Below are 12,901 nucleotides of genomic sequence, written 5' to 3' on the forward strand. Positions count from 1 at the left end.
TTTGCGCGTACTTGATCTTTAGGCTTCCAGTCTGCGGAGTTTCCAGTGTATTAGGTACAGAGCTGACTAATCTTCTCAAAGGAAGTCTTTCCCTGTTCAAAAATCTCCATTGGTTCCCAATTTGTTTGTTTTGCATTTTTTTCTTTTACCAAATAATAAAATGTAGTTGCCTACAGAGGCTGAGTTCTGTTGGGTCACACATGGATGAAAGGATATGAAATTATTTTGGTGTTAAGCACCACATTCCTTTTCTACCAATCACCTCTATGGCAATCTGTTCTAAAATCTCCTTGGGCATCATAATCATGTGTATCAAATCTGTCAATCTTCTGTTTCCGGGATCAGTTACTGGGGAACCTTCTCTACGCACTCTGCTGAACCACTCAAGAGATTCATTGGCCCTTTGAAACTTCTCTACAAATACTTTGAGGACATACTTGTACATTTTTTTCAGCAACTTGGGATGTTACTGAATCTTTTTAAAGTTCTTGATTCCTTTTTGAAAAAATGTTGTTTAATAATCTTTTTTTTCCAGCTTTATTAAGATATAATTGACATATAACATTGTGTAAGTTTAAGGTGTACAATGTGTTGATTTAATACACTTTTGTATTTCAAAATGATTACCCTTGTAGTATTGGCTAACACCTCCATCTCATCACATGATTACCATTTCTTTTTTGTGGTGAGAACATTTAAGATCTACTCTCTTAGCAACTTTCAAGTGTATAATACAGTATGATTAGCTATAATTACCATGCTGTAACTTAGATCCCCAGAACTTGTTAATCTTACAACTGGAAGTTTGTACCCTTTGACCAATCTCTCTCCTCGTTTCCCCCACCCCCAAGTCCTTGCTCTTGATCTTTCTTATTGAGTATTTATTCCTAGATTCTTTTGTCTCAATTTTAACTGAGATGCTGCTATGTGTCAATGTGCCAGGTGTTATAGATGTGGTGGTACACAAAAACAGATATAATTTTTACCCTTATCTAGCTTATGGACTAGGCTTCCTCACCATTTTGGGTTGAAATTTTAATATTTTTATTGTATTTTTTATTTTTAGAACTTGAAGATAATTTTCCTTGCTGGAGAAAAATAAATTCTATTGTCTGTTAGGAAATTGCTCTCTTCTGCAAGCAATAGGGTCCTTCTCTTCCTGCCTTTTCTTTCCTCATTGCTTACAATATGATGGAAAAGTACTTTATATCATCCTAAGTATTTTTCACAAGTTTCAGCTCATTTTTAACGTAACGTTTTTGACACTGATTTAAAACATATTGTATATACAGCTGTGCATGCTTTTAAACTTTAGAGTGTATCATATGTGTTTTTTTCCATTTAATTAAATATATTCTGAAAACATGATATTTAATGTCTGTTTAATAGTCCATCTTATTTAACCATCCCCTATTTTGGGCTATTTGGTTTGAGTCCAATTTTTTTTTTTTGGCTTGTTCTTCAATTTTAAATAATGCTTCTGTGAACATCCTGGTACATAATTCTTTGACTGCATTTCTAATTATTTCCTTATGCTGTGCTCCAGCCTCCCAATACTGTCCATTTCTTGTGCCCAGGGACTAAGTAGACTGGCTGTTTTTCCTATCCATGTCCAGTGAATGCATTTTTCACTCAGTGATCTTCAGAACTTTTTTGATGACTGACCAGATGGAGTGTTGCTCATCTGTGCCTCAAGATCTTCCACAGTCCCCTCCAACTTTCACTCTTGCAGCAGTCTGGGACATCTGCAAGGCCAGGAGAAGAAAGGTAAGCACTTTCTTGGGTGATGATGGTAGGGGGAGTAAACTCTAGTCCCGTATCCTGGGGCTGTCTGTGTGTGTGTGGGGAGGGGGTGGTATGGGGAGCGATGGAACGGTGCTGCTTGCTATAGACTGAATTGTGTCCCCTCTAACTCCCCAAATTCATATGTTGAAGCCCCCCAGTGTGATGGTATTTGGAGATGGGCTTTTGGGAGGTAACTAGGTTTAGCTGAGGGCGTGAGGGTGGGGCCATCATGCTGGGATTAGTGCCCTTATAAGAAAAGATAGTAGAGAGCTTGCTTTCCCTCTCTCTCTGCCATGTGAGGACAGCAAGAAGGTGGCCATCTGCAAGCCAGGATGAGGGCTCTCACCAGGAGCCCAGTTGACCCACACCTTGATCTTGGACTTCCCAGACTTCAAAACTGGGAAAATCAATTTCTGTTGTTTAAGTCACCCAGTCTATCATATTTTGTTATGGCAGTCCAAGCTGAGTAATATACTGTTGAAGGCAACTAGTTTATGATTTCCTGTGAGTTGGGAAAATGGCAATACGTAGATATTTTAGACTGTTACTGAATATTAGCTTTAAAAAAACCTGACACCCCAAAACCAAAAGCCTAGCCAGCTGTAGTAAAATATTGTGTCTCATTTTTACTAGCATTTCTTTAGTCTTGCTACTTCTTTCTTGTTTCTTCTCCCTTTATGTAGTATTTCACAGATAAGTAAACTATATAAACTATACATGCTTTGTAGCTTCAATTGTTCATTATGGATTTTAACCTATAGTTCAAACCAGGGGAGAATTGATTGATAATCATTTCAAAGAGCATCCTTCTTAAAGGCATGTATCCAGTCGTTTATATGAGTACCTTACTTTTAATCCTTGCTAACTGAAAAAAAATTAAATGTGGGAATATCCCTTTCAGCTCCTCTTTTTGGTTGACTCTTCCTGTTAAGTTATGATATTATAGCTTTTCATTTTTATGAAATTTCTAGAATTTAATGTTTCAGGTTTGATTGCTTTGTGATCAAGGAGTAGGAAGTTGCTTATACTCTCAGTGGATTGTAAAGAACAAGTAGTTCTATGGAAGCAGGTTTCCGGCATCTTGCGGCACACGGTGTTGTTTGTCCATGTTGACTGCTTTGCCTCATTAGGCATGCTGTTGTAAATGAATTGCTGGATCTAATTCATGCCTGGAAATATGTGTCTTATGTGGCCACTGTGTGTTGCTGGGTTGTGTGAGTTGAGAAATCGGTGGGGCTGTAAGTTTCCCTTTGGAATGTTTGAAGAACCCGCAGGTGCTGTTGAAAGTGAAGGATAGGACTGCGCTCAGGAAACAAAGGTTTTATGACATGTTCTCAAGTAATACGGATATCCAGAGAAAATAAAAAACAAAGCAGTAAAAGTCACACATGTAGTACTATATGCCAACAAGAGAAATGACTGACCAAACAGAGAAGTCCCCAGTGGGTCCCTGCTAGCCTGCGTTTATTTCCTCGTGCTGCTGTGGGTCTTTCAGAGGGGATATCAAACACCCCGACTCACACCAGACAAATATATCCTCCTAGGTTTTGTGTATTCCCCCCATAAATCCAGACTCTATTTTCAAATAAACAGAGTAGACTGTAAAGATAGGAAATTACACCTTGACTGGCATCAGATGATGTATCAGATGCTTGACTAAGCTTCCTCGTTGTCATCATTATCCTCATCTTATTTTAGATTTAAAAATGGGAGGCAACAATGGCCAAATATCACTGGAAATTGTGGCAATTATGTGAGTAAAAAAGTATATATACCTATACTTATGTATATATATATCTTTTTTTGGGGGGGATGTGATTCCATGAAGAGCTAAGGGTTGATACCAAAGCAGGTGCTCCTAAGTTCTTGGGTATTTTGATTGGGTGGAAAAGTCTGATAGACTTAAGATAAAGTAGCAGGCTACCATAGTAGCATGAGTAGGACAGTCTACTGCATCTACGTTCCTCTGGAATGGCAAACTGATGGAACTGTCAAGGATGGAGCTAAAGAGTGTTGATTCCTATATTTTCTAGAATATGGAGTCAACAAGACTTCTTAAGGCGTCACGTTGAACATTTTGGATCTATCTTAAATGCCTGAGAAAATAAGGAGTATATTCAGGATTCTGCTGGATGGACTCGATTAACTTAGTTCCCTAAGTGACTTTAGAAGTTTTGCTTTATTAGTTTCCCCTCACTCCTATGCTTGGAGGAAGACATTTGTTTTCAGTTCTACTCGAGAAATAAGATACTTTGGGGACTCAACAAGAAATCTGCCGGGCAGTATGTGTACTTGTATCGTACTAACTAGCTTCAGTAGTAATCACATTGAAATAAGCGTGGATGAGATGAAATCCTAATCCGATTTAATTGGCAACTCATCAAACCCAACTTCTTAGCATAGAAAAGCAACTTGTGATTGCGGTGAGAAAACATAACTTGTTCTCCTGAACACTGGATTGTTCTCTCTAAAAGTCTTAAGTCTTAATGAAGTGTAGCAGGAGGTAGATTCTTTCTAGTTCCCAACTCGGTGGCTGTGTGCACAGTAGAGTTTGTGGTATATGCATTTATATAGTTAACTAAAGGGAGTTTTCCATTAGAGCGTGTCAGAGCATGAGTTTAGACATTTTCAGTAAAGTCTCAAGTTATGGAATCCCATCAGTTATTTTTATATATAGACTAGTCCTGCTTTGCTTAAAAAGGCACAGTATTTAAGTCCTGAGTTTCGTCAGTTCTTTCTCCGGAAATGCTGTTCTTTTCCAATATCTTTTGTAAATCTGATTGTTCTTTTTATGAGTAAATGCTGGAATGGTTCAGGTGGGAGAGCTCTTGGTCTCTCAGGTGAGCACTACGGACTGTCGTCTCTGAAGGCTGTGGGTCTCTGTCAGGATTAATATGCAATTAACCCCGGGGTGGTGGGAGGGATATTTAAAGTCTGTTTTGGTGGGAGTCATTTTATATTTGAAGTCTCACCTGAAACGTCTTCACTGGTCCCCAGCATCATGACACTTTCTGTGTAACAGCAGTAAACCGCCGGGAAGCAGCAATGATGGGCAATATTGTTTCAGGGCCTGGTGACCAAACCATATAAGCTGTTAGCATTATGAAGAAGACATTGGAATATGCAGTGTCTAGGTACCCTAATTGGTATAGAAAAACTGGGAAAATGACTGATGTAACAATTTTAGAAATGGAGTCTGGGGCCATGTATGGACAGTAAAAGGATCAGGTAAAGAGACTCACATTTCAAGATTCAAGAGACAGTTTGGGATGCTGTACAAGAACAGCAAGAGGCACTTGCATATAGAAGCAACATTCTAGATTCTCTGTTCCAGGGTCAAGCTAAATTTGTTGCCAGGTGGAGTGGCTGGGTACCAGACAGGAGCAGTGCCAGGGGGATGAGTGAATCTGCATCAGGAAGCCGAGCGGGCGTCTGTGTGCGCTGAGAGGTACAGCTACAGGGAGTCAAGGACGGCTCTGAAGCAGTCAAGGGGTTTGCCCCTTGCCCAGGTGCTGCTGTTGGTGGGTGATGGCTCCAGAGTGAGGGAAGCGGGACAGTCTGGTGTAAACACTGTAAAAATTCACTTGGGTGCGGTCATTTTGACCGAGGAAAATTTCACAGCAGAGTTTTGGTGAAGCCACATCAAAATGAGTCTGTAAAAGTGCACAAATTCTGGCTTTTTATTACCAAAAGATGTTCCTTCTACTCACTCTCTCCCTGTTCCATGCCTTCCATACAGGAAAAATTGCACTTTCTCCTTTGCTAATTGTTCTATTTTTAAACTTTTCATAACTATGTTTCGTGTGTATTTTAAGTGTTCAACGTGTTTTAAATTACAGAAGTAAGATATACTCCTGGAGGCAAATAAAAAATATGAAAATGTATAAAGTATATATATGCAGTAAGGAAGTGAAAATTCTCTGATCCCCTCTGTTCCCACCTCCCAGAGTTAGTGCCCATTAATAAATTTATTACATCAATCCTTAAATAGTCAGGGTAAATTTCTTGTACAGCAGTGAAAAACAAAGTTTTATTTGTTTTCAGGAGATGATAACCCAGTAGTCGGGTCTTTAGTAAGATGTTCGGCTGCAACAGCATATAAAAACAATTAAAATGAGATTGAAATTTTGGCTGATGCACTGAGATAAGACACGCTGGTCTTTAAAGCGAGGTTAGAAAAATCTTGAGGCAACCTTTCAAAGGAAGTGTCAAAAATCAATTTTACTGTTTTTAAAATCTTCACCTCTATCGAAAAATATGAAAAGTTTAGGAGAGTTTAAGACTAAGAGGAAGATTTTGAGAAAGAAGTATGTGGATCCTGTAACTCTCCTAACCCATAGTGGGAAGGATGGCGATGTCTACCCGTTCACACTCAGTCAAGAGAAAAGGACCTTGGAAGACCGTTTGAGTGTCGGATATCTGCTGGGCATAGTAGATGGGGGTCTGACCCTTGCTTAAGAATCCAGTAGGGGAGGGATCAAGTTTGAAACATTGGATAAAGAAGTAGATGTAACTCCTAGATGACTTGGAGTTAGGAAATGCAATGTTTCTTCTTGAAGTGATACAAAAATTAATAATTTCATAATGAATAATATCACATTCATTGCCTAGAAATTAAATACAGAAATGTTTTATTTCTGTATTTAATTTCTTTATTTTTCATTTTAATTTTTTAATTTTTTTTGCTTCCTGACTCCTCCATGTATCTTATCTTTTGACTGTTTCTCTGAGGTAAAGCTCTTAATAGGGAAAAGACGTATGTGGTTTTGAAAATTCACCTTAAAAAGGAATTTTTGATATGTGAGACTTAACACTCTTAGTTTTGTTTGAAAATGTAACATTTACATTCCGGGGTAAAATGAAAAAAGTGTATGCAAGTACCCAAGGACACTCAAAAAATTTTAAGTATAATGCCATTTTGTACCAGATAATTTTTGTTTTCCATGAAATTTACATATGTAGTTTGAAGAAAAAATATGTCAAAATTGCATTATAAGTCATTGAATTATACATTTAAAATTTATACACTTTATATAATTTATATTTTAATAAAGCTGATGAAAAAATGCATTATCTGGGGAAAAAAACCATTAAAAGTTATTGGACAGAGTAGAATAACGTAAGTGCCTGAAGCATAGATTCAGAAGTGCCATGTAAATGTGTGTTCATGATATTCTTATATGAAAGCCTTGATAACCAAGTTACAAAATATAAAATGTTCTCTTGCTTTGGGTCTATACTAATCATTTATGTTTGCTTTCCCACTGATTTGACATCGAATCCTGGCACATTACATTTAGAAACTGGGTGATTGCTTTTTAAAATATATTCTCTCTGCTTGCCAGATGGATTTGGAAGCTCTCCCAGTAATGCTTTTATTGTCATAACCCACTTCACAATTCCATCATGAATGAGGTCATTAGGGAGTGACATCATTTTCAATACCTCCCAGGTTGCCAAATTAAAAAAAAATACAATAGCCCTTGTTTTTTGCTTCTCTTACATAATCATGTCCTAAGTTAAGCAACCTAGTTGCTAGGTCACACACACACATGTGTGTGCATGCTCACACACATCCACAAACACACAATGTAACTTGAAATCACCCAACTGGAGGAATTTTTTTTTTTAAAGATTTTATTTTTTTCCTTTTTCTCCCCAAAGCCCCCCGGTACATAGTTGTATATTCTTCGTTGTGGGTCCTTCTAGTTGTGGCATGTGGGACGCTGCCTCAGCGTGGTTTGATGAGCAGTGCCATGTCCGTGCCCAGCATTCGAACCAACGAAACACTGGGCCGCCTGCAGTGGAGCACGCGAATAACCATTGGGTATACAATTGTGAGAAAGATATGTTCTCCACCCTCATGGAGCTAAAATTCTAGTTGCAGAGACAATCCATCATTAACCAATTAGAGAGGTAATTTTAAATTTTCAAATATGGTCAGTGTTATGAAAAAGAAGTACATGTTTCTATTAAAGTCCACATGTGAAGGTCATGAGCTAACTTAGAGGGTCGTGAAAATCTTCCTTTGGCTTGGCTTCGTAAGATCACTAAGGAATTAACGACATGAGGAAGTGTGGTGTGTGGAGGAGAACGCTCTAGGAAGGAGAACCTCGTGCTCAGTGTCCTTGAGACAGAAAAGGACACCCTGAACTGGTGGCATGTTGATGGGACAGAACTCTGAAACTGGGAGGGAAGCCCTTCTCTCTCTCCAAACGATGTCCTTCAGTAGAAAAACATATTTGGATAAAAATACTTCCTTCTTTAAAATCAAATATCTTTTGAAAGGGTGAAATCAATTCCATCTTAAAGTGAATTATTTTTGAAAGGAAACAACGTCAATATATAATTAGGTTCTTAGGCAGTGGTTTGAGGGAGCAGGGAGTGAGGACCCCAGTGGAACTATGTTGCTTATATATTTAAAATCAGCAGATTGGCGTTATGGTGGGGCCCATTTAAAGATTCAATCCCAGTGCTCTGGTACTGTTGGATAACTTAACAGCATCCAACAAATAGTTATAGAATGTCTGCTATATCCCAGTCACTGGCTGGCCTCAGAGGGCTAGGCGTGTCTTATTGCAGTGCCCATATCGGTAATGACAGCGATAGTCATAGAGGCACAAATGAACAGAAGTGACAAAGATCTGACATCTGAACTTTCTATTTCCTGCTGGGTGGCCCTGGTCTTCCAGGTGTATTCCAGAGATCATTGCAAATAGGAGTAATTACAGTCTCAGCTGCTCTGAGCTGGCCTGATTGAGATAGGAGACTGGGAGGTTTCCTTTCACAGAGAAATAACTTCCTAAACAAATTTAAAACAAGATTCCATACCGTTTTTTTTTATAACATAGACTGTTTTTGAAGCTCCATAAATGATTTGCTCTTCTGGGAAAGTGGTGTGAGCCTATGGTCTTATTTTTATTGTTTTTACTGGAGATGTTTGCATCATAGAGCCTTTGAAGAAATTACTAAAGTATGCATTTGGTAGGTTGTATTACTGCTCACAATTGTACATGGTACCCCTTCCTCATGAGTAGTTTCTACCTCCCAGCTCTTTGCCTTAGGACTGGCCCTCTTCCTGTTGTGGGGAGTAAATATGGTCACTCCTTTGCCGTTGATTTTGGATTTAACCATGTAATTTTCTCTGGTCATTGGAATGTGAACAGATTATGACTCCGCTACATCCAGTTAGAAGCTTTAAATGAAATTCTAAGGGTTGGCTCAGCCTCTTGCTTTTCTTCTCAGCTCCCAAAATGATATGCTCCACCCTGGGGCTTCAACCTCAGCCCGGGTCTTCGAATAACCCAAGGAGCCAATCCAAGCAGAGACTATGTAGCTGCATCCATCCAATAGCTGCCTATATGAAACGTTAACAAGAAGAAAACACTTGTTTTTGTAAGCCCATGAGATTTTACACAACCAAATTTGAAAAGCACAGAATTTGATACTTAGAGGTTGAGTGTAACCACAATAAAGACTTAAAACACGTGGCATTGATTTTGGGGCCATCAGCTCGCAGGGAGGAAACTTATCGGAGGCTGGAAAATTGGACACATTTTATGCAGTAGCAAAAGATTTGGTAAGACGGTTACCTGAGATAATTTGGAAGGCAAATGTGTCTAGAATGTACTTAAGACTTCTCTGTAAAGAGGACTTGAAATGTTGCTAATGGGAATCAGGTGTTAGAAGCTGCATTTGATAAGGTAATACAAGAAGGAGAATGAGCTCCAAGTTAAGTGACTTGTTTAACATAAGGGATGAAAAGGAAACTAAAGGCTGAGAAATTCCAGGAGTTACAGGGTTGGAAAAACAAACTGTTTCTCATGTCTAAATGGTTAAGGATAAGTGGTTTGAGTTGCAAGGGCTAATTAAGACTAACTCAATTTAAGGACAAAGACCAAATTATGGGCCAGAGCACAAAACCTTCTGATTGGATTAAGGTGTCCCTCAGTAAATCCTTTTAGCGGGACAAAATGGCTCAGGAAAAAGAAACCAAAGAAGTGATATCAGGAAGCCTGAGGAACTCAAATACCTGCACTTAAGTTTTAGAGAGCAAAACAGATTTGTAAAAGAATAGTGAGTGTGTCTATTAGTACACGGAGCAGAATAGACTAGATATAAAAGAAGAAAAGAGTAGATAAAACTTTTCAAAGAATTTTAATGCCAAGAGTATTGCTAGACTGAAATAGCAGAGTGTTGCTTTTTATAGCTTAAAACGACGTGTGGACCCCCAACTTTCTCTGGGCAGGAAGCAGGACAAAAAGCTGCTCAGTTCCAAGGAGGGCTATTTTCCAATTTTCTGTTCAAATGTGACCGAGGACAGTAAAGGAAAAGGAAGAGGTTGGAGCCAGTAGCCCTGGAGAAAATTCTCTGAGGAGCTAATCCCAGGTTACAGACCCTTAATCAAAGACTCTTAATTAATGAAAGTCATTTTCTCTATCTCAAATGCCCCGTGTTTGCCCAGTGGGATTTCAGAGCTTCTATAGACCAGGGAGTGTTGTGTGTTCTCCATTTTTTCCATTTTCAAATGGACGCGTTTATGTGTTTATCATGCTCTTCTTCCACCGTTTCAGGCTGAGTGCCTGTGGACAAGGTAACTTGTCTACTTAGTTCTCTGTGTCCAGATCAAGAGGAGCTATTTGGATTTGGTGTAGATAGGATCATGAGCTTTAAGGCTGATGTTTTGATTGATTGAAATTTTTAGGATGCCTTCCTTACAGGGGTGAGAGAATTTTGTGTGCAGAAGTATAGGAAGTGAGTATCCATGACCAAGAAGGTGAACTGAGATAGACTGTATTCACACATACTTGTATCCTCCTTCCAAGCAAGAGGGTTCCCCATCACTGCCATTGGCGTTGGACTCCCTTGCTCCTGTGGGAAGATTATATGTCTCTTCCCTGTGTGCTTGGGCCTTGGCCATGTGGCTTGCTGTGTCCAGTGGAAGATGATGTATGCCACATCAAAACAGAAGCCGTCAGTGCAATGGTGTTGCTTGGGCAAGGCCACTCACTTTTACCTTCTGCAAGTATTTATGAGATTGTCTCACAAAGGGCTGCTTTGTAGCCTGGGCGCAGGATTAAGGAGACACGTGCAACAGAGACAACCAGAACCAAGCCACTAACCCTTAGCCACTGACATGTAAAATGAGCAAGAGATAAATGTTTATTTAGTAAGTCACTGAGATGTTAGATTATATCTTATGCAGCAAAACTGACTAATACAGTACTTAACAAATTGAGATTTTTCAATATTGATTTGCTTAGCCCCATGAATTCAATCTTGATTTATAGATCTAAAGTATTTTTAAGAGAAGAGGATTGATGTGGCCTTGCACTGCTGTTTTATAAAAGCTTGCATGTACTCTTATATTTATGCTATTTTCAACATTTTGTTTAATTTGTACCAAGTCAATGAGAGTTTAGATGAATTTTCACTTACTTAAAAGTCCTGCAAATGTTGATGATTTTGACATCACACTTCCGTATTTCATGATTGTGCTTTAGAAGATACTTGGGGAGGAAACATAATTTATATTTTTTTCTGATTGTTGCCTAGGGGGTAACAGACCATTTAATAATATTAATAGATGAGACTTATGAGGAGCACACTATGTCAATTATAGTGCTACATACTACACATTTATTATCTTATTTAACATTGAAAAATTCTTCATGAAAAAAGTTCTATTATTACTTTCCTGACAAATTTCAGAGAAATGGGTAGTTTTTTGAAGGTCACACAGCTAGTAAGGTGGCAGAGCTGAGATTTGAATCCAGAACCAAGACCCTTAGCCCATCTTGCCTCCTTATTCTGAGTGATCTTCAGCAATAAACCAATGCCTCTAGGTACCAATTTCATGGTAAGCTGAATATTTCCGAGACTCTCACTGCTTTGGAAAGCCCAAAGTTTCTGTCTTCATTATAAGAAGATTCGATGTGTTCTTCAACATTTTTGGGTTATAAAGAGAACATATATGAATGAAATAAATTTCTAAATGCATGTGGTCTGTGATATGAAATAACATATACATTTATATAAATCAATTAACAAAAATATCTATTTAGCAATTTCTAAGTCTGACCATAATTATTTGTGTAGTTTCTGGATTCAACAAAATGATATAATACATAATCAATATAATGTATCTAGGCTGACTCTCTTTTACATCTTCAAGGATTTTATGGTATAGCAAAATGATAATTAGAGATCCAATTTATTTTATAGAAGGAATAGATCTGCTTACTATGTGACAGAAGTCACATAGTGATCTTCCACTTCTGTATCAAGCCGGCATCCCAGAAAGTGTTCCAAGGGCCACTACTTTGTCTGGATGTTAAGTTATCATTATAGTATGAAAGTGTTCAGTGGAAAATTCTGGATTCCACCTTTTTTTTTTAAAGGTTTCTTTTATTGTAGGAGTCTTAAGTGTCTTCAACATACTGATGCGAATTATAACTTTACAAAAGAAGTATAAATACGGTCTATTTCTCGGACTTATTTAACCAGGACTGAATCTTAGGTCAAAATTTGGAAAACATTGGTTTAGACTAAGAAAGGATTAAACTCATCCAGAAAAACCCAGGGATAAGTCAACTCACTGTGTTAAAAGGAGGGAATTACATTCTTGCTTATATAAGAAGCTTCATATAAAATTTAAAGCAAAGTTTATAGATGAATTAATAACTAAGCAAATAATAGAGCTAATAATAGAGGAGATATCATATTAGGACAGTTAAGTCATGTTTCGGGGAACTTTAAGAGTTAAAAATATCTTTCTACGTTTCATATACACACTTAAACTTATGGATCAGATATAACTACTTATTTAAGACAGTTTAGTCATGTTTAATATAAATCATGATTATTGGATTTTAAAAAAGTCATACAGACTGAGAAAGGAAAATACCTGAGCTGCACTCTCAATTAATGATGACAGTCTATACACAGAAAATTGTTTCCAAGGGTAAAATACAATCTTGTGGTCAGAATGGCTATCGTCAACACTTCGATTAATGTTAGATGTCAGAGTCTAAGGCTATTTAACGTCTCCAGGAGCCAGCCCTCACTGAGTTGTAGTGAAAGCTATAAGAATTCTATTTGACAGCGTGTTACTGGT

General features: G+C 38.0%; 1 long non-coding RNA gene across 4 annotated transcripts in view; it reads left to right on the plus strand.

Annotated features, from left to right (window-relative positions):
• Nucleotides 1–12,901, plus strand: part of LOC106847275 (uncharacterized) — a 107,193-nt gene that overhangs the window by 49,752 nt on the left and 44,540 nt on the right. For all 4 annotated transcript variants that reach the window (XR_011501872.1, XR_011501871.1, XR_011501869.1 and 1 more), the window contains one exon: nt 1,578–1,767. This is a non-coding gene — a long non-coding RNA (uncharacterized lncRNA). The remainder of the gene's footprint in view (nt 1–1,577; nt 1,768–12,901) is intronic.

This window comes from Equus asinus, chromosome 3 (genome assembly GCF_041296235.1).
Source record: "Equus asinus isolate D_3611 breed Donkey chromosome 3, EquAss-T2T_v2, whole genome shotgun sequence".
NCBI classification, from domain to species: domain Eukaryota; kingdom Metazoa; phylum Chordata; class Mammalia; order Perissodactyla; family Equidae; genus Equus; species Equus asinus.